The sequence below is a fragment of the Lycorma delicatula genome, chromosome 1 (genome assembly GCF_047948215.1).
Source record: "Lycorma delicatula isolate Av1 chromosome 1, ASM4794821v1, whole genome shotgun sequence".
Classification (NCBI taxonomy): Eukaryota; Metazoa; Arthropoda; class Insecta; order Hemiptera; family Fulgoridae; genus Lycorma; species Lycorma delicatula.
The window spans coordinates 377488625-377511503 of record NC_134455.1 but is presented as its reverse complement, the minus strand read 5'-3'; the positions used below and the strand labels follow the sequence as shown (position 1 = coordinate 377511503).

At 31.1% G+C, this 22879-nt stretch overlaps 1 long non-coding RNA gene across 1 annotated transcript; it reads left to right on the top strand.

Annotated features, from left to right (window-relative positions):
• The first annotated feature begins 5904 nt into the window (after positions 1-5904).
• LOC142317294 (uncharacterized) lies at positions 5905-21471 on the top strand. Its single transcript, XR_012754699.1, has 4 exons — positions 5905-6291; positions 12550-12822; positions 18161-18312; positions 21327-21471. It is a non-coding gene; the product is annotated as an uncharacterized LOC142317294 (long non-coding RNA).
• The last annotated feature ends 1408 nt before the right edge of the window (positions 21472-22879 follow it).

Sequence of the window (22879 nt, the reverse complement as noted above, 5' to 3'; positions counted from 1 at the left end):
ACAGTCAGACGGACGGAGAGCTAGCCAGCCAGCCAGCCAGCCAGCCAGGTTTTTAATTTTAATTGACCTTGATCTTTAACAATTAAATGTCTTCATTGCTAAAACTTTTATTAATTTAAGAACTTTAATTTTTAAATTTTCTTCTAAGAAATACAATTTTATTTTTATTCTATAGTCGGGTTTTTAATTTTAAATGATGTCAGCCAGTTAGACGGACAGCCAGCCAGAAGGACAACCAACCACACGTTACTGGAAAATCCTACAACTACGTTGTCAGCGTTGATTTGTGGTAGGCGTTCAATTTTCATTAAAATTGACAGGAGGGAGAGAGCGAAAGAGTAACAGAGAAAGATATAGGGTGAGTAAGAGAGAGAATAAGAGAGAGAGAGAGAGAGAGAGAGAGAGAGAGAGAGAGAGAGAGAGAGAGAGAGAGAGAGTAGATAAACAAACAGAGAGAGAGTGAGAGGCAGACAGACAGATAGAGAGAGAGAGAGAGTAAGAGAGAGAAACTGAGAGAGTTTATTTAATAAATTGTCATCAAAAGCATCTCTTGTAAATTCTGATGCATATCCAAGAAACGCGACGATAATATTCAGTAGCAACACGCGACTCTTGCATAGGCAATGTCCATAGCTCACATTACACTTGTACGGTCGGCAGACTGGTGTAGCCGCGAGACTTAACTTACAATGTACCTAGTCAGAGGAGTAGCAGAGGTAGCATCGGCAGTCGGGCCAAACTAAAGTACTGTAATTTCACAACTAACTTAGAAAAAATTTCACTTGTATTGTAGGTAGACTGGTGTAGCCGCGAGAATTCACGCACCAGGTTCCTAGTCAGAGGTTCCGTACTAGCGTCGAAAGTCCGGCCTAATCAAACCCTTCTAATTTCACTATTTACAAAGAACAAATTTCACTTGTTTGGTCAGAAGACTGAGGTAACCGCGAGACTTAACGCACCAGGTACCTAGTCAAATGTGTAGCAGTGACAGAGTCGACAGTCAGGCTTAACTAATGTATTGTAATTTCACAACTTACATATAACAAATTACACATGAATTGTCGGCAGATTGGTGTAGTCGCGGGACTTAACGCACTAAGTACCTAGTCAAAGTTGTTGCAGTACAGGCGGCGACAGTTGGCCCTAAATACAGTATTGTAATTTCACAACTTACAAAATCATATATCACATGTACAACCGGGATACTGGTGTAGCCGCAAGGCTTAACGCACCAGGTTCCTAGTCGAAGTTTTTGCAGTGCTACCGTGGACAGTCGAACCTATTTAATATATTGTAATTTCACGACTTACATAGAACTAATTTCACTTGCATGTTCGGCAGTCTGGTGTAACCGCGAGATATAACGCACCAGGCTCTACTCAGAGGTATAGCGGTGCTAGATTTGATAGTCGTGCCTAATTAAAGTATTGTAGTTTCACAACCCTAATAGAACAAAGTTCACTTCTATGCTCGGCAGCTGGTGTAGCTTCGTGGTTTAACTCTCCAGGTACCTAGTGAAAGGAGTGGAAATCACTAGTGTAGCCGCGAGGCTTAACGCAGTAGGAACCGAGTCAGAACAGAAGTCTAACAGTGGTAAAGTATCGTAAATTCCCTACTTACATAGAATAAATTTTACTTATATTGTCGGCAGACTGGTGTAGCCGCAAGACTTAACTCACCAGGAACCGAGTCGGAGGTTTTGCCGTGTTAGCTTTGAATTCCGGGCTAATTAAACTGTTGCAATTTCACAGCTTAAAAAGAATAATTTCACTTGTATGTTCGGCGGATCGGTGTAGCCGCGAGGGTTAACGCTCAAGGAACCTAGTCAGACGTGTAGCAGTGGTAGCATCTCCAGTCTGGCTTAACTAAACTATTACAGTTTTATTATTGTTTCATGACTTACATAGAACAAATTTCACTTTTATAATCGGCAGAACGGTAAAGCCGCAAGACTTAACGCACAAGGCACACAGTCAAATGATGTGTAGTAGTACAACCGTCGACAGTAGGTCCTAACTAAAATATTGTAAGTTCAGAACATCCATAGGTAATATTTCACTTGTACGGTCGGCAGCTAGTGTAGCCGCGAGACTTAACGCATCATGTACCTAGTCAGAGGAGTAGCAGTAGTGGCGTCGGAAGTCGGGCCTAGCTAAAGTATTGTAATTTCAGAAGTTGCTTAGATCAAGTTTCACTTGGATTGTCGGCAGACTGGTGTAGCCGCGAGATTTAACGCACCAGGTATCTAGTCAGTTGAATAGTGGTGCTAGTGTCGACAGTCGTGCCTAACTAAACTATTGTAATATCACAACTTACATAGAAAAAAATTCCATTGTATGGTTGGCAGACCAGTGTGGCCGAGAAATAACGCACCAGATACCTAGTCAAACATTGCTTTGGTCGCCATTCTTCATCAAAACGGTTTTTAAGCACATTGTGCTTAAAACCGTCAATCGATAATTGAGCGATAATAACCATAGATTGATTTGAGAAAATACATTAGTAGTAAATTTGTTGAACTCATTTTCATCCATTTACACCTCCGGGATAGACTAGTGGTTATATCAACATCGAAAATCAACTGATTTCGAAATCAAGGGAGTATAAAGTTTCAATACTAGTAAAGGTAGATAATGGAGGTATAATAATCGCAGATGGGTGTGAGAAAATGCTTCAGCAGTAAATTTGTTTAAATCATTTTTTTGGCTAGAAAAATTTTTTTTGGAGCAGCACCACTGCTAGTTTTGTCTACAAGCCTTGATTGCTTTTTTCTATTCTTCTGAAGGAAATGAGATCTTTTGTGTGATTCAACAGAAATATAAGAACACGAAAGATTTTTTATAATATTGTTTTAAACTAATCGTAAATGATAGAGCGGAACCAGAATAGGAGATCCTAATCTTATTGGGAGTAAATAATATCGTGTGTTCGAGATTCGACAAGGATATTAAGAGAAGACAGAGAAAGACATACACACACACACACAGATAGAGAGAGAGAGAGAGGCATACACACACACACAGCGAGAGAGAGAGAGAGGACTTACACACACACAAACAGAGGAAGAGAGAGAGAATTGGTCAAAATGGTGTCTCTGAACATAATGTGTTGTGTTGGAAGATAAAACTTTTCTGGTTTTACTAATGCCTGCCTAACAACATTCTTCTCTCCTACAGTTAGTGCCACTCTCTTTGACACTGCTCTTTTATATAATGGTTTTTCCTATCCCTGCTATCCCACTCACACAAAAAGCAACAGAACTTAGTGTATCCAAGTTGCAGTACAAGTAAAAGCACAATTGCTTCCAGATCTCTACAAATATGCCATAAATATTTGTTTGAATCTTGCTCATACAAGTTTCATATTTTCATAAGACTCCATGTGAACATCATGCTAATGGTATTGATGGGTATTTATTTCTAATATGAAGTAGAACAGTTTTCAAACTGAGCTTTGATGAGTCAATAAAAAGTCGCCATTTGTCAGGATGGTGCATATGTTCCAAAGCTTCCAGTAAAGAATCCATATCATTACAGTATACTAAGTTTTCATACTAAGAAAGGAAATGTTCAAATTCTGATTCTCATAGGAATCACTTATTTTAGTGTTTGGTTGTAAAAAATGTCATCCTTTCAGTCTTGGTGCCAGTATTTTTGCTTGATTATTTGTTAAATTTAAATCACGAACCAGATCATTTAATTCTGACTGATTAATTAAATGGGATTCAGTAAATCTGTTTTCTAAAAATTTTGGATCTCTTTCTTCATCGCCTGATAAGTCAACACAAGATTCAACATTTTCATCTTCATCTAAGTTCCATGTTTCTGAAATTGAAAGCTCTTGGCTATGGCCGCATGGCAGAGGGAATATCAGGATATTAAACAGTACATCTAATTTTAGCTGTTATTCCAGATATCTTTATTTCATAAACATAACAGTCTATGGTGTGATCCTTTGGTTCTCTTCCAAACCACTGGAATTGTAAACGGTACATGATGAAATCCATTTGGCCAATCAGTCAACAATATTACACAAGAAGCGCAGCAAATCTGAGGAGCCCAAGATTGGTCCTGATCACTTAATTTACATCCAAAATACAGTTCATATGACATTTTTATTAGTGAAGTTATATTTCTTTTCTGAGAGGGGAGTTATATTTCTGTTTAATTTTATCAACATTAACGTTAACTACAGAGTGACTGAAAAATAGACCCTCACAAGAACAACATATACACTAATCCATACATGCACGATCCTTAATAAACTGCAAAAAATTCTTACCTTTTAGTTCATTACTCCTCTGATATTGTTGGACAATGTTCTCCCTAATTCGGGGTTTATCATCGTTTTGTTTATTTGTATTTGGTTTTGATCTTAATTTGTGTACATGTTCTCTAGTTTTCAAATTTTCTCTGTCTTTATAATCATCATCCTGTCTTAATCTTTTTATTCTTTTCTTGGTCTTAACAATTTCTTCCTCTTTATAATTATCATATTCTCTTAATGTTTTTATTCTTTCTTTGGTCTTAATGTTTTTTCCTCTTTATATTTATCGTCTTCTCTTAATTTTTTATTCTTCCCTTGCTCTTAACAATTTCTTCCACTAATCGGACCACTAATAACAAAAGTTATGAGTGATCCGATGTTTGAATGACTTGTAGGATGCTGCATGAAAATCATTTCAAAATGTGGTAAACAACCTTGGAAACCAGAAAGCCAGTAACTACAGAGAACTTGTGAGTGAACTCCTTCAAAACTACAAAGAACTTTGGTGTAACATGTTACTCAAAATCCATTTCTTACATTCACATTTGGATTTTTTCCCCTAAAAATGTCCTCGCCGTCGGTGATGAACACTGAGAACGTTTTCACCGGGACATATCTACAATGGAAACACAACAACAGGGAAATTGGAACCCAAAAATGTTAGCTCATTATTACTGGAATCAAAAGAGGGATCTACCTACAGCAAATTACAGCAGAAAATCCAAAAGAAGTAGATATTAAGTGAGTACAAAATGCATGTAATGTATTGTCATATTACGTTCATCATACATTTTTTGTTTCAAAAGAAATTTCAGTTACAAAAAACTGAACCCGATTGAAAAAAATCTTAACATATGTGAAATTAGCATTAAAAAAATACTATAAGAATCAGCCTCTCGCTCTCATTTAACAAACAAAAAATTAAATTTTGTTGACCACTGTAATTAAAGTGATGGAGAGGATTTGATAAGAATATTTAAAATTAAATGTAATGAATGTGATAAAATTTTATTGGTAAAACTAACATCTTTTAAAAAGAGATTTATGGAACATTACAATCCTTACACAAACGGAGAGGTATGTTTATTACTGCCGACCATTTATTGTGTAGGTATAGTATTACTGATTATAAAAACCATTTAGAAATGTTGGAAATTTGCAACAACAGTAATACAATGGGTATACTTGAAAAATATTGTATTTATAAATTTAAACAAAAGTACGAAATGATTAATCAACAGATAGTTTTTGAAAATGATTTAAGGACATAGTTGGTTGTAGCAGTTGGTTACAGTATTTACAAATGTAGGCCTGATGTTTTAAATTTTTTTCAAGTTTTGTGGTTATAAGCGTTTATATTTTGTAAATTTCTATTTTTGCCTGTAGTAAATTAGGAAAAATTTGTAATTTTGTACCGACTGATGATGCGGGATTCCGCGAAAGTCGACTTTTGGTATTAATTTTTTAGGTTCTGTTACTGTGTTTGATGGTTATTTTGTTATTTGAGGTTATTTGGCACAGTGGTTAGTTATCTAGATGAATTATTTAAATTTGCACTAAGATTATTTATTATAGTTAAATATATTCCAATCTGAAGGATAATATCACCTTTTGGAGCTTGTCTTACATTTTGTACTTTTATAAAAACAATTGTACAAAAAATTCTAATAGTTAAAAAAATATTATACATCATTTAAACAACTTTCGGCATTCTACTTCTAAAATTGTAATATTGTGTAACAGACAAACGGTACGTAGTAAATAAGAATCAGTATGCAGCAACTGCTACAATGTTGTTAATGTTTTGTAAAAGTGAGGTTAGTTTTGTGGTACGTGATTGAATTTACCATCTTATTTGAACTAAAAGGTGTTTATTTTGTGAAAAAATATGATCATCTTTTATTAATTTTTTTGATAAGCGTAAACATTTAAGTGATGATATTTTGGATGAGCTAATTAATACAAATTTTGAAATGACCGGTAGACAGTGACTATAATTAGATTTGCGAAACAACTTCTGTTTCGGTAAGTAAACTTTGAGAGTATTAAGACACTGTAATAGTCAAAGTGAGGTAACACCTAGTTTTAGTAATGTGAATTTACCAGACGTTTTCGAAGATAAAAATAATGAGGTTAAGTTTGAGAATCAAAGTAGAACCACAGTTAGACAGTTAGGTATTAAATTTCAGAGGATGATATGCATGATTGTAAATGAAGTGTACTCTTGTACAGTCTCGAGTCCACCATTCCTGAGATGTGTGGTTAATTAAAACCCAACCACCAAAGCACACAGATATCCACGATTTAGTTCTCAAATCCTTATAAAACTACCTTTATTAGGATTTGAACCTTAGAACTCTTGATAGGTTAGACCTATCTGGAAAAACCAAAGTATTTGAGGCACTGACCGACATTGATTTTTCTGGTAGCTCATACTTATCTGATTTTAATGATTTACATACTTTATCAAGCCAAAATTAAAATTTTTTTAAAAAAATTTAAATTTTGGTTTCTAATAACATCTGATGGGTCTGGTGATAAAAATCCCATATTTGTACAACTTGCAGTGTTTTTGTAGATGTTTATGGCAAATAAAAACTTTTCTTGTGTATTTTACTAATAAAAAAGTTATAACCTCTTAATAATAATTAAAAACCTGTTAAAAGTGATACCATTTTGACTCACTAAATAAGGGGTTTTCATGTCTTCTTTGCACTTCACATTCTTTTATATATTTTTTTATATTTAGCCCCTATGTTGATGATGTTGATGCTTTCAGTATTTTTAAAATAGTTCTTTTTAAAATTATTAATGATAGATTGAAGTAATTTAATAACTTAACCAATACCAGTAACATAACAATTTTGATTCAAACGTGCTTGTAAAACTTACCCAAACTGAGATTTCAATGAGTAGCCTACATCTTTTTTCAAGAATTCATTTTTATTTTTATGTTAGTTTATTTTTGTAAACACTATAGAAGAAAAAATAAATTGGAATTTTAATTATTCTTCAATTAAATAGCCAGATTTTGTGGCAATGAAAGTTCATTATTTAGTGTAGTTAACCAACAGCTGTGATATCTCTTCTGATAATTCTCTTAAACTTGTGTGAGAGCGACCCATCACTGTAGTTAGTTCAAGTGGTTAGTTCAAGTTCTCAGGACTTTGCAGATCGGTACCCAAACTTTGTCTTGTTGAGATTTTTGAAGTGATGATGATGATGATGGTCCAGCTGGGTGTAAAAAATGAACCTGCGCATCATCATTTTCGAAGCTAATATCTACCATTGCTCCTACCCACCACTGATCATCATACACATAAGAAATAGAGTCTTTTTCCTTAAGTGAAAGTGATACAATACTTGACACAGGATGGTCTTCATATTCCTTGGAATCTGAAGTAAAGTAACATCTTACAATGCCTTCTGACACAGGAACGTACTTTTGGTAGCATCTAGTACCAACAACTCTTTCACAGCAGTCAAAACAGTTTTTTAGAGTTTCTGAATCTTAGTTATCTCATCTGATTTAATCAAAAAATACTTTGTTTTTCAGCTTGTGATTACAAAATGAATACATTTCATCAACGTGGCCTTTGCCACCTCTTTTTGTTGTTCCTTCCACACCATTCCAGGTATTTTTCCCATGGGATGATCCAAAGAAGTGCCATTCGATTTCAAGGTCAAAGTCTTTTTTGTGACTGTACAAATAAGCAAAATTCTTTTTACTTTTATACTGACTTGAAGCACCATCAATAAAACAGATGAGTTTTTTAATGTTCTGATGTACTTCGTTGATATGGTCTGTTAAAAGTTTTTGAAAGCAATAAAATGTTAGTGCATCTTGCTTCAAGTGATAACTTAAAATACTAACACTTTTGTGTTTTAATACATTATTTTCCTTGAAATAGAACACAAAAGGGTTGAACTATGACTTGGCTGTTGACCCAGTGGAAGCTTTGTATCTCATCTTGAACAAGAAATGAAAGGTTTTCTGTGAAGTCTGCCAACACCAAACATTTTTCTTCAGCTAGTTATGATTTTTTTTTTTTTTTGAAAAATTGAGCTTGAGATTTTGACATGAAATGGTAAGTTTTCAGCTTTTCCAATTTTTCCACTAATGATTCGAAAAACTCATCTTTGGTCTGAAGAACAGTAATCATCTCTGCCCTATCAGCTGTTACCCACTGTTTGTACATCATTTTATCTGGCAACACATCATACTCTTCGGAAAAGTTGAGCATGTCAAACACTGCCTGCTTACCTTGACATTTGGTGCACACATTCATCATACAGCTGTAGTTTTCCTTGTCACAAACAAAGATGTCTATTAAGTCCTTGTAATCAAAATTAAGTTTGGGACCGTCAATCATGAGTTTGATGTTCTGGTGACAGACACAAACTCTATGAGTACCAGATGAACCAGCCAAGATATATCATTTCGGACAGAGTTTGCAGCACATTGATCTTCCAATTTTTCCTCATGGTTTACACTTTTAAACGAGACATACAATTCATTTAAGTTTATCAGAACAAGGCACTTTTACTTATGCACTTTGACACCATCACACGTGCTAACACAGTCCTTTTTATTAGGACACAGCCTGCTATTTTGTCATCTTCATAAATAACAATTTTTTTAATCGTGTTGATACTAATTCCTGTTTTATATCTTTTACCTCAGTAGAATGCTGTGTTCATTAACTAATTCTGTAGTAAGTCTAACCAAACACTCAGATATATTGAACTCTAATATTATTTTAGATATGGTCCAAGATTTTTGTCTCACGATTACCAACAGGTATACTTAATGCAGTTTTTTTTATCCTATTTTCAAATGTATTTGGAATTTCTGCATCACCTACAGATTTTTTGTTATTTTAATTTTTTAGAAATATTTTAAAACATTTTTTCATCCATTTTTCCATTGTCCAGTAAAAGCTCCTAGAGTATTATAAATATGATGGAATCAAATGAGCTAACTCTAAAGGTAGCGTTGCTATTGTTGTGCAGGTTCAGACATGTGTAGACATGGACATATATTCATCAGAACGATGCAAGTTTTGAGATAGTAGTGAACCACTAAACACGTCCTTGTGAATGCTTTGTGTGTCTGAATTATTGTGTATTACATATTTTACAACTTTATTTCTTTTAATTAGTCGTTAGTTACAAAATGCGTACAGTTTGTTTAAATCATCGTAACAATTTTTGTTATGTATCTATTGAAGTGACGCTCAAGTCCCAAAGGCAAAACCTTACTCCATTAGTAATAAAGTATTATGAACTTTATTTTGGGTGTAAAGTTGGGGACTATGATTTGCGGGAAACCCAAAGATCACTCTTCTGACTGTTATTTCTGCTTAACAAACATTAAGGGATTACATCAAAATCAAAACATACAGTGGTGTACTCTAACTTGTAATCTGCAATGAGACCAGTTCCACACTGTGAACAGTTGCCTGAATATGTGACATTAGACGAAGAGAGCTCAGAGTATGATTGAACTAAGGAAGAAAGAGAAACAAATTGTGGACACAATTATTGAACAAAACAGTTCATCAGAGCCTCATTTACCACTCAAGAAAATCTTAACGATCTCATACGAAATTTAAAGTTATCCAAAAAACTGTCAGAAATGTTTGCTTCCCGGCTAAAACAAAGCCGGGATTCACATTCATATAGTTCTTTGTTCTGCTTAGAAAAAATACTTTTAAAACTACACGAAGATACTTTGCAGGAACTAAATTTAAATTTGGAAAAATGTGTTCTTTAAGAATTGTCTCTAATGTTATATGTCAAAGTTTTTCTTAACTGTTTTTTTGAGTTCTCTAAGGATCACAACAGAACTATCTATACAGGTGATATTTATAAGCACTAGTGACATCTGAATTAACACATAAAAATATTAGTTGTTTTTCATCACTAAATTCACAAATTTTAATAAGTTCTGTTGGCACTGTTCTACACAATGTTTCTTCACTCATATTCTTCACTCACATAAATTCCTATGGAACATTATTCTTTCATTGTTTTGTGTGAAATTAATTGAAAATAATGTAAAAATTTAACTGATTTTAAGATTTGCAATTATAAATAATATTACTAAGTAAAACTTATTTATTTAATAAACACTTCCAAACACAGAATGAAATTTGAGACACTGTAAAAATGTGAACAGGTCACTGACTAATGTCAGACTGACCAGTCTGTAAGTGTAAAGCTAAATGATGCAACAAACATAAATGAACATCCTGCAACATGAATTTTCCTACTGGAAATGATTTCAAGCGCCTGTTATAACATGGACACTGTAATTGAATGGTTCAAACAAGTCTATTTCGACTATAGTAAGAAGTTTAAAAATATTAAAATGCCAAGACAAGAAACTCCTGTGGAGCACTTATTCGGTGAGTCAAAATGAGTTAAAATTATTAAATAAATTAATTAAAAATCCTAACTTGATTGTAATTAATGTATAAATGAAATCCATTGAGCTTATATTCATGTAATATATTTTACAGACCTTGACAATTTCTTTTTTTATGTAACACCTCTTAAATTGTTTTTAAACTATGTGCTTACAACTTATAATTGCATAAGAAGGTACTATCATAAATTGTATATTTTTGTAGCCGATCAATTCATCACATATTGTCAAACAAACTTTCAGCCTGATTAGGAAAAAACTACAATTTCCCAGTTGTTAGAAAGTATTTTAAATTCTGTAGTTAGTGAAAAGATTATAATTTTTTGCCATCTTATTAGAGGAACTGCTTACATTTGGTTAAAATTATACCTTTCTAATTGTAAACAGGTAGTGAAATTTCATCTTTTTATAAGAAAACATGTGTAAAAAGTACATTGTCACTTCAAGATGACAGTGTAATAAAAATTCTAAATCGATTATATGTAAGCTAGCTGGTTCTAATTTCAATGGCTTTTGTGTGCCAATTGATAATATTCTTATACCCTGTTTGAACTATTATGGTTTATTCTCCCATGAACACGAACAAACTGCTTTCTATAAATCTTCACTCTACCGTACAATTTCAGGTTAAAAAAGTCATAATTAAAATAATTTTAATTATTTTCTAATGATATGTAATTAATTGAAATTAAAAACAGATGATCTTAACATTAATACAATATAATTCAAATCTGAGTTTAATTGTATAAATTTACAGTTTAATTTATTTCTCATTCACATCAGGTTACAACACTTCCAAAAAAAAATATTTCAACATATCTCCTGATTATAATTTATTACCTTAATTGCAATATAAATATCAAATATATTTTCTTTATAAAAATCAAATTTTATAGTTAATAATTTATTTATAATCGATAACATGATACAAACTGAATCATCAGGAACTCATGCTCTATAGCGTAAGATAAAGGTAGCAAAATATAATTTAAGTCAATAATCAGGCATTTCTAGATTACATAGATGTAATAATGAGAATAGATAACCTGTTTTTCTATAATTGATTGTTCTGGTATTAAGAAATATTTACAATAATCATCCGACATTCATGTATTGCCAAGTTATTAATGATGCAACCAAAATGGATAATCATGAATTATATGTAGAGGATCACATTATGTAGGTTTGAGAGTAAGAAAGCCTGCAAAATTTATAAAATCTGGAGGAGAATTCTCAAAATATAAACCATAACTATGCTAAATCTTTTCACATCAGTAATAAAGATTTACATTTCATCAATCAGATGATAGAAGAATTTGTAATGGGAGATGTTTTAATGAAATGTAATCTTAGTTTTATAAGCAGAAAGAATCATATTTTGATAGAGACTATTAAAATATATTATTTAATGACCCGTTGAAGTGAAATGTTCTTTATTATCCTTTTACTCTCTGTTATGCCATTTTCCAGTGGAATCGGTTTCAGATTCATTCTACTTCAAAATACTTGACAGACAGGATGATCTAAGTGAGAATATTTACACGGTGAAAATATTCCCAAAATGGCCAGCTCATATCCCAAATGGTACTTCAATATAATACATCTAGAAATATATGGGAAAATGTATTTTAGGAGTAGACAACTCTCCACAGAACTTTAATCGGCTTTAGATATCTTGCTAGGTTTATTGAATCAGATGACTGAAAGAATTAATGAGGGACATTCAATAATTAACGAGACAAATTGATGTAGAGAAAAAACAGTTCATTCGATGACAATGAAACTTTAGAGGGTCAAGTTGGCAATCATGGGAACATATTTAATCTTAACATATCTGTTTTTGTTGATTTCAGAATGTCAGCTCTGCTTGAAACATGTACGCTGGAAGAGCAACATTCAGTGATAAGAATTTTGCTATCAGAAGATGTGAAACCGGCGAAAATTTACTCAAGAATGTTGAAACAGTACGGTTGAAAGTATTTAAACCGCAATAATGTGTATAAGTGGGTAGAACAATTTAATTTGGGTAAAACAAGTATGACTGATCTCCATCGCTCTAGAAGACCAGTATAAGTATCGACTATTGCAATGCAAAATTGTACAAATGATCTTATTCACGAAGACAGGCGAGTCAAAATTTCTCAAATTGCTAGTTTGTGTAATATGAGTGTTGGATCTGCACATTTAATCATTCATGATGTGCTGAATTATTGTAAAACGTGTTATTTGCATTTGTCTTGAGCTCAAAGAATAGTTTGAAGCAGAAGGTAATCAATTTCTAGATCATATAATAACCTTTGATGAAATGTGGATACACCATTTCGAGCCCAAATCCAAACGGCAAACTCTTGTGTGGAAACATCCGAATTCACCCACCATGCAGTCAACAAAAATGTTTTAATGTAACTCCACACAATACATTGTCCTACAAGAAAGAGCTTTATTATGCTTCTGTTGCTATTTTTAAGAATTTATGAAACTATTTAAAAAGTTTTCTTCCAAATTTATTTAAAATACACTTAAAAGATTTTATTCTACAAAACCAATTCTATGATTTTTTAAAATTATACTAATTATACAATTTTTAAAAAGTTCTGAATCTCCTGTATCCAATTCAACTGTTACTTAAATTATGTACACAAATTTAATTAATGCCTACTGAATTGTGAATTACTTGGTTATATTTTTTTTTTATCTTCATGTATTTACCTTAAGATTATTTTATGTGACCATATTTTACATAATTAATATGTATTTTAATCATATCTCTTTTTATCTTATCTTATCAGACAAATGCTCGGGGAGTTCCTTTTTTTATCTGGGGAGTACCATATCCCTTCTCATCATTAATTATAAAATGTATTACTATGTACTGATTTGTTTTATTTTGCTTGATAAATTAATTCACCGCGGACACTTTGTACGTGGGAATATGAAAATCGAATTTTTTAGCTTATGAAAAATGCTATGCCTTTCCACAATTCAAACCCAGAATACCCGAATGAAAAGTCGAGACATTACCGCTCATGGAGATCACCAAATGAATAGAATTATTAGAACCTTGTGTTTTTATAAGACTATTATAATAAATTAATATTTTCATAATTACAAATAACAGATGAAAAAAGAACAGTGAATTAATAATAAGAATGTTCATTAAGCTGCTGATGATCTTGGCTGCCTGTAAACAGGAGTATAGTTGCTTCACTTAAATGTAAAATGGAGTACACATTTTGTACTTAAGCCTAAGTACAAATATCTAGCGGTTTGCTGTACCTGAATTTCTTCATCGTGATTGAGTACAATAAATACTTGTCTGCTGAATAGCACTGTGAAGTGACAGTACAATTTCTTAACCAACACCCAAGATTCTTAGCACTTGCTACAAAATTTCACGTACTTACAAAAAATAAGTTAGAAGAGAAAAACAGAAAAAAAGAAAGTTTAATGCGATATATAAATTAAAGTTTTTCCATCAAGTAGTTTGTTATTTATAACTAATCGGAAGGCACACTTTTCTTTCTTCTAGATTAACTATAGCTGAATGTTCTGTGATATTCTTACGTTTTTTATTTATTATTTTAAAAAAAAACTTCTGAAAAATATTTCCTCTCTGTTAGTGGTTTCAAGTTTTAATCGTTTTGATTGTTATTATGGAAAGCTTTTTTAAAATGCATCCTTAAGAAGTTTATCACAAAATCCTGTTGCCATTCTTTAAAATTTAAAATTATTAATATCGCTTTAATTATTGTCTCGAGTTATTTTGTTTCTTTCTTTTTAATAAAAATAAAGTACTTGAGTGAACAGCATGGTAGTGTGCAACTTTTAAATTCAAAATAATTATTTTTATAAAAGTAATTTAATATTCTTTAAACTGTGGACAAGATCGATAAATTTTTTATACAAAGACAACCTATTATTTCATTCACAAGATAAGTTCATAGTTCAGCCTGTATGTATCATTAAAAGAGATCAGCCTTAAAGACTTTCCCGTACTTAAATATATTTACTATTAACCCGACATATTATTAGAGAGATTTTGGAGGAATTAAGCATGTAATTTCCTAAAAATGTAAGAAGGATGCATTTTGTTTAACAGAATCACTTTTTCTTTTGGTAACGTAGTATAATGTACAGCTTATAACAACAATGAACTAAACATTACCTTACCTGTCTTTCACTTGTAACTAAAATAATCAAATTACAATTCAAAATAAGTTCCATTATTAACAAACAGTAGTACTACCTGTAACGTAATTTATTGAAAATTTATAGGTCAAAGATTTTTTTTTATAAATGTATAGCCAGGAATTGAGAAAATAACTAAATTTTATATTTATAGCTGTTATGTCTGTAAAATTTATTCTTACCTTGTTGAATAAAAATTGTCCCATAACACAAGTCATACCGTAAGAATTTAAACTAGCACAGTATGCCCCAATGTACTTCCCATTTCCAGAAAATTCATTATTCTGAAAGTAAAAAATATTATGATATGTAACGTGATAATTTCAAAATTATTATTATCATAATAATTATGTAATAACAATTTTTATTACTGAATAACAAGTACAGGTAGTTAATTTATATTTTCAGTTTATACAAAAAATTTGCCTTTTATTTTGTACAACTACAAAAAAAGGATTAAGAAGAAACAGGAAAATAAGGGATTCTTTGTCAAAAACAAAGTTCTGACAATGTTTATATGTTTTTTTTTTCACAGGACTGAAAACGAATCCTGTTTACCCTGTATTTGTATTTTCAATACTTATATTATTTTGTTCATATGTTTTTATTTTTGGTTAATGGCTGAAGTATACTGAAAAGGTAGAGAATCAAATAAAATCTGTAATGTATAATATAATTTTATTATTAGAATTTGTATAGTGGATTGTGCTAGTATATTAGATATCGGAATTTTCATTGCTGTGAAAACTCACACAAATACTTAGTAAGCTATCTTTGGAACATTTTTATTTATTAATCACTTTTTTCAAAATCTCATCAATCCATAATGTTACACTTAAAAACTAATGTTCAAAATAACATGATTAATTTAAAGAAAAAAATATTTATTAAAAAAATTATTAATTTATTAAAAAACAATTTATTAAAAAAAAAAGTTATAGAAATTTTCATAAAAATGTATGTGCATGTGTTGGCCAGTATTTTGATTAATCTCCCCGAACTGGCTTAAAATAAATGCTTTAAAAGGATATATATATATATATATAGAGCATCCTTGTCCTGTACCGTACAGGATAAGGATGCCACTGACCGAGTAATTATTACTTCTTGGTCACCCATGCTATATGGTTACTTGTGTTTCATGTCATGGTCAATTTTTTTAAATTTTAATCAAATAACTGGAAGGAGTTGCAGTCAGTCTTGTTGCACATACAGTAATAGTGACGATGACTGTGTTGGTTGAGCCACAATGTCATACACCATTGCACCCCTTAAAAAATTGGAATTCAATCAAAGAATACCGAAAATGGTATTTTTATATTTATCCAAAAAATATTTTCAAGCCTAAATTTACTAAATGTGCGTTTGGTATAATTGGAAGTGGGAAAAATTTTCAATCGTTCAAATTTTTTTATTTTTCTCATACCTTTCAAGGTTGAATTTCAAAAAATCTAGAAATTGGCTTTTAGATATTCACATGAATTTTACACATACCAAAACTAAAGTTGTCAGGTTTATTTGTTACTAAGAAATAAACAAAGTAATAAATTCATTGTTGTTCCACTTTAACGCTTTAAACTTGTAATTCAAAAAATCCTTTCTTAAAGTGCTCTTACACTGTAAAATGTATACAAATTTTGTATACATTTTGTATACATCAGTTTATCTTGATTAGTTTTTACTGAGTGTTGATTATAAACACCGTTTATATGTACAGTCTTATAAATATAAAATAATACATTACACATATATATATATATATATATATATATATATATAGTCTTTTTATGTAACATTGCAACATATTGGACCAAATTATTAAAGTAAATAATTACTCTGATAAGCTTTTAAACCCTAAAAAGAAATCGATTGAATGGATTGCATTTAATATATCATTTTTTGTTTAATTTAATTTTGAAGACTGAAAATTCATATATATTTAATATTAATGTAGATAACATAGGAAATTTTACTTAAAAAAAAGGAATCCCATTGTCCCAATTTAGAAATTTTAAAAAGTTTTTGGATTTTCTATAATTTCTGATAGATACTTTATCTGTTTTTCAAGTTGCTGGCTGTTATTAAAAATGTTACATGAGGTAGCTGTCGAGCAGGCAGATAAATGGGATTCAGAATTACATTAAATATTTGATAATATTTGATATTCAGACAAGAAGCTCAGTATACCTTTTTTTTTAATTATAATTTTTTTTATTGAATAACATTGCACCAAATTGAACCGACTTATTAAACTTACTTAAGTAAATTTTTAAACCTGGATATAAAATTTCAATTCTTTAAACTAATTCTCAAGATTGAAAATCCAACCGCATCTAGTTTTAAGGTAGACATAATGGGAAATTTTCTTAAAAAAGAGGGTTCCATTGGGTCCGACTTCAAAATTTTTGAATGTTTTATTATTTATGATCTTTATGTCTTTCTAGTTGTGGCTGTTATTAAAAATGTTATATGCAGGTTGCTGCCAATCAAGAGTTTCAAGTAGTACTCTAATGTTTTTCTAAAATTTTTATTTTTTAAAAATTATACTCTAAATAAGTATGATTTTGGTGTTAAAATGATCATTTGGTCAAGAGGGACTCTTGAGTCAGTCACTGGAATTCAAAATTCTTTACTAAGAATTTTGATTTTTTTTCTTAATTTTATTTTTAATACTGAATAATTGTTACGCTTAAAAGTTATTTGATCAAAAGTATATCAGACCCAAATGTTTTACTAAGAATTTTGATCTTTTTGCAATTGAGCTGTAAATATTGCATAATTAGTTACTAACATTAAAAAATTCTATGGAATATTTGAAATAAAAAATCTGCTGAGGGCAAAGCCGGTTAAGAAAAGGTAACGGAATCTTAAAATTCGATTATTCTAGAAACAGTTGTAAAACAATACTTTTTTATGTGTAATTTTGAATACCAAATTCTTACAGTTTTTCTTCGAATAAGTTGAAATCCTAAAACAGAACGCAAAATAAAAAGTTGTAATAAAGCTATTTTTCATTTGATCGGTTTATTTTTTAAAAGGATCTTTTTTATGATGTATACAGTAGATTAATTTTAGGAATTTAGGATTGAAAATGAAATGATTCTTAAAAATTACAAATATTTTAAGTATTATTATCTTGTTTATATTTAGGGGAGGAATTGGTTTTGATATAAATTATATAAAATAATACAGCGGAATAACTTGTTTGAAAAGCTATTTGTACGTTTATTCACCTTAGTGAGTTATAAGTTTTTTAACACGTGTAAATTGTTACAGGATGATTCACCATTAGCCAGTCTACCATTGCTCGGTTATTCGATATCTACCCCGACTGAAAAAGATGGGATACATAAGGATTATGTATTCAAATTACAATTTAAAAATTGTGTATTTTTCTTCAGGCCAGAAAGTGAATACACGTTTAGTCGGTAGGTATAAAGGATGTATACTATCTTTTTATACATATCTACATATAAAATCTAAAATTGTATTTTTCTGTTTATAAGTTCATTATTAAAATCGCTTTAAATAAGTTTTCTTCTCTAATTTTCCATTACCCGGTGATAATAGCTCCAGCTTTGTACCCAACCGTCCGATTTTTCCTATCCTAATGGCTTGTTATTGCTAAATCTCTTAGTTCAATACGAGATGCACACCTGAAATGTTTTGCAATAACAGAAGTAGAATCAGAGGAATGGATCTAGTAGGAGCATTAATAGGATTTCTATTTGGTATATGCCACAATAAAATTTAAAAAAAACCAATACTTCCTGACAAAAATATTACGTCCAGTATTTTTTTAAAAAATTAATACTGTTTAACCGATTCAAGACTTGATTTATGAAATTATATTTAATCTTTTATGATAACAAACATCATCTCAATTCAAAACTTGCAGTCTAGACCTAAAGTTCAGCTTGCTGTTTTGATGACTTTAAATCATTAAGTTCATGTTGTTGAATTAAATGAGAAGATTTCTCATCAGGTACAGGAAGAAATTCTTCAACATCCTCTGTTTCATTTTCAGATTGTTCGTCTTGCCATATCGGATACAAGTACAGGTAACTCCTCTCCATTTGGTACTAGCTTTAGAGCCGAGGATATATGCGCATATTTCATTAACTTAATATTTTTCAATGAAAATCTAAATATATTTGTCGTACAGAAGTAGCAGTCGGTAAAGTGGTCCTTAGGTTCACACCAAACCATCGGTACGGCAAACTGCATAGCTCATCGTTTTTCCTTTAACCATTCAGTTAGAGTTATCGAGCACGATATGCAAATAACATGAGCTGCCAATATTTTATCTTGGATCCCTGAGTGCACAATCAAAATAAAATTTATGAACTGTTTTTATCGATTCAGAAATAGTCTTTCTTTCAGATTTTTTGTAAATTTACCATGAACATAACAAAAATTGGATGATTTGAACATCCACACGCTTTTGCAAAAGTCATGTTGTAGCTAATACAAATGAAAAAACATTTTGTATTATAAAAAATTGATTAAAATATAGCAAGACACTAGTTACTCTATGAAACACAACACACAGTATAGACAAGTGAAGTTTTCTTTCTTTTTCTATTTAGCCTCCAGAACCACCATAAGGTGTTACTTCAGAGGATGACATGTGTAAGTGTAAATGAAGTGTAGTCTTGTACGGTCTCAAGTTGACCAAGACTACACTTCATTTACAAGTGAAAGTAATATTTGGCTATACTGACAAGATTTTAAGCTCTGTAATAGGTAACAACAGATGTCTGCATGATGCCATCATACAGACATGTTTGTACATGTCTTCTCTTGATACAGTGCATATATTTATTTATTTTTTCTTTATTAAGCACATATGCATATTGTTTAAAAGTAAAAATATTGTTAATTGTTATCAGTAGTTGATCAAAATGAGTCGATTAAAAAAGATTTTTACGTATTTATGATTTACGTAAACCCTTTACATGGTAACAGTTTCAATAGCGTATTTGAAATCAACACCAAAATTAAGTAAGAAAAGTTGTGTAACATGTTAAATACAAATTTTGTATAGACTAATATAATGAATACATAGTATTATCAACAATATTCATCTTCAGATAATTTGTGATATGTATCATCGCAAATGTGCAGTCAAATAAAATTCTATTATAACTTATAATATTTAGCCGTTGGCATGCATTTATTTACCATATAGTATCAGTTCATAAAAGCCACTGTACAGTTTCTATAGACTAAAGAGATTTAATACCGATTACTTGTATACAACCCTAATAAATTTTCCAAATGAATTCAGCTTTCTGGTGGAAACCGCTTACAAAAGAGATTAAAATGTTAATTTTTTAAAATAAATTTATCCCTAAATGCTGCTGTGTATGAACATTTGTAATGTTTTGATTTTATGATTTATTAATAGATTACTTGCATTGACTTAAACAGCTTGTAACAACATCGTTGCAATTTTTATGATATTAAATCCCAGTTTATATGGTAAAGAACCATTCATTTGCAGTCTTGAAGGCCTCTTTTATCTGACATTAATTCCATCATAGAATCACACTGAGTCAGATTATTATGGGCAGATTGTTCCCTTAGCGTATATCCTGCTTTTTTATTCTTCATCTCTTCTTCCTTAGGGAGATAATATTACATTTCAGGATGAATTGAAGGCTCGTGAGATACTTTTAATTAGCTATTTGCAACCCCTGTCTAGAAAATGAAGAAGACAATCATCTTTCAGGTTGAGTTATCAATATATCATTCCCGATTAGCCCCAGTAAGAAATTAGCTGCTCATATGGCTGGGAAAAGGTACTGGGAAAAGGATGTCTCAGATAAAACCAGAATAGTGGTTGGCCTAATTTCCATCATATCTATTCAAGGAGAAAAGGATGAAGAATACGGAACGGGAAGTGAGTGTGAGGATGATGATCAACACTGGATTTTCTCTGATCCAGCTAGGTGAAATGGCATGTAGAGTATTTCTTGGATAAATGTCAGCTACAGCTGCAGTTTCATTTGTTGGAAATTCTAATAGTTAAGCGGACAACTGCTTCTTTATTGGGATTTGATAGATCAGCGACTCTTGCTTGCTTGCTACACTGTTTCAGGATTCTGTTAAAGCATAACACATTTTGATTAATGACTAACATTCCTGGTAGTTAAAAGCTGGCCTTTAGTTTGTTATTAAAATTTATATCTAATATCATCTTGTTAAAAATAATTTATCTTATAATCTTCTCATCGAGCCAATCATTATTACGCATAGACAAATGTGTTTTCTTATACCGAGTGACTGTGTTTGTTTCTATAGATATATTTCTGTTAGGCGTGTGGAAGGAGATTACAGTATAGAAGTATATTTACATTATAAAATGTTAGTTTTTATATTATGCGATTTAAAATAAAATAAGTCGTTATAATATTTTCCACAATTTTTTATTTTTTAGATGGATGGAAGTGATAAGTAGTGCTACACAGCATTCAAATAATAATCGAAGCAGATTATTATGCAATTTGGACAGCTCTTATATGAATGATGAAAGCCATGCATGACAGTGTATATTGATACGTCATTGTGAGTAGTTACAAACAATTAAGAATAAAGATTACAGTATGAGAGAGTGTAATATATATCCATAGGTGATTCCAAGGTTATTGGCGAATAATTCACTATTGACATAAGCTCCAGCCAGATAAGCCAATAACAGACACTTGTACCATATAATTCCTATTTTTTATCCATAAATCTTTTTGATATCATCTATAATCATGGAAGAGTTACAGTTATAAAATTTATTGTTAGCTTTTAATAAAATATAATAATAATTATGTAATTTTACCCGCTGATCAGTACGGTAGTTTCCAATTTAACTGGTCTTGTCCAATTTCTAATGGAACCCAGTAAAATGGTAAGAACTGCTAGCTATAAATAGAGAAGGTTTTACCTCTGACAGTTGAGAAAAGGTTGTATAAAATATAATCTTAAAACAAGAATCAAAAACCACAAATATAATAGTCCTTTCCTTTCTTTTTTCTTGTTTAGCCTCCGGTAACTACAGTTTAGATAATTCTTCAGAGGATGAATGAGGATGATATGTATGAGTGTAAATGAAGTGTAGTCTTGTACATTCTCAGTTCGACCGTTCCTGAGATGTATGGTTAATTGAAACCGAACCACCAAAAAACACCGGTATCCACAATCTAGTATTCAAATCCGTGTAAAAATAACTGGCTTTACTAGGACTTGAATGCTGTAACCCTCGACTTCCAAATCAGCTGATTTGGAAAGACGCGTTAACCACTAGACCAACCCAGTGGATTAAATATAATGGCTCTGGAATATATAAACTAAACTGAACATCTATCTTGTTCCACATAAGATACATTATTTAAAAAAAAAGGAATTCAGGAATATTGCCTTCATTTGTGATAGTGATTTCTGAACTGTTTTTTTTTTTTTTTTTATTATTAAAAGTTACATAGAATCCATCCTTTTCTTAAATTATTATCTATTTTACTGAGTTTTTGATTATTGTGTTACAGTGATGTATTTATTATTTTTGTTTTTATTTTTATTTACCACTGTACTGTCGCCCTCCATGATGGGAATTGTAGCATCTCTACCTTTTATCCAGAAGGTTCTGGATACAAATCCAGTTAGACTTGACATTTTTCATACAAGTTGTTTCACATTAACTTCTTCATAGACTAAATATAAGGTTGTACACATGCATGCAAAGCCAACCAAAATTCTGGTGATACACAGTCTTACAAATGATGCTTTCAGTCTGTTCATCATAGGGAATAACAGTATACTGAAAAATATTACTCAGAGAAAAGCAACTCGGATCAGTGATTCTAGAAGCAACCTGCGCGCACTCACATGCAAATATACATCTACACCCACACACACTAGATTATGATAATGACTATAACAGAGAATGTAAAGCAATAAAAATTAACATACTTTTTTGTTGTGAAATTATTATATCCAATACTT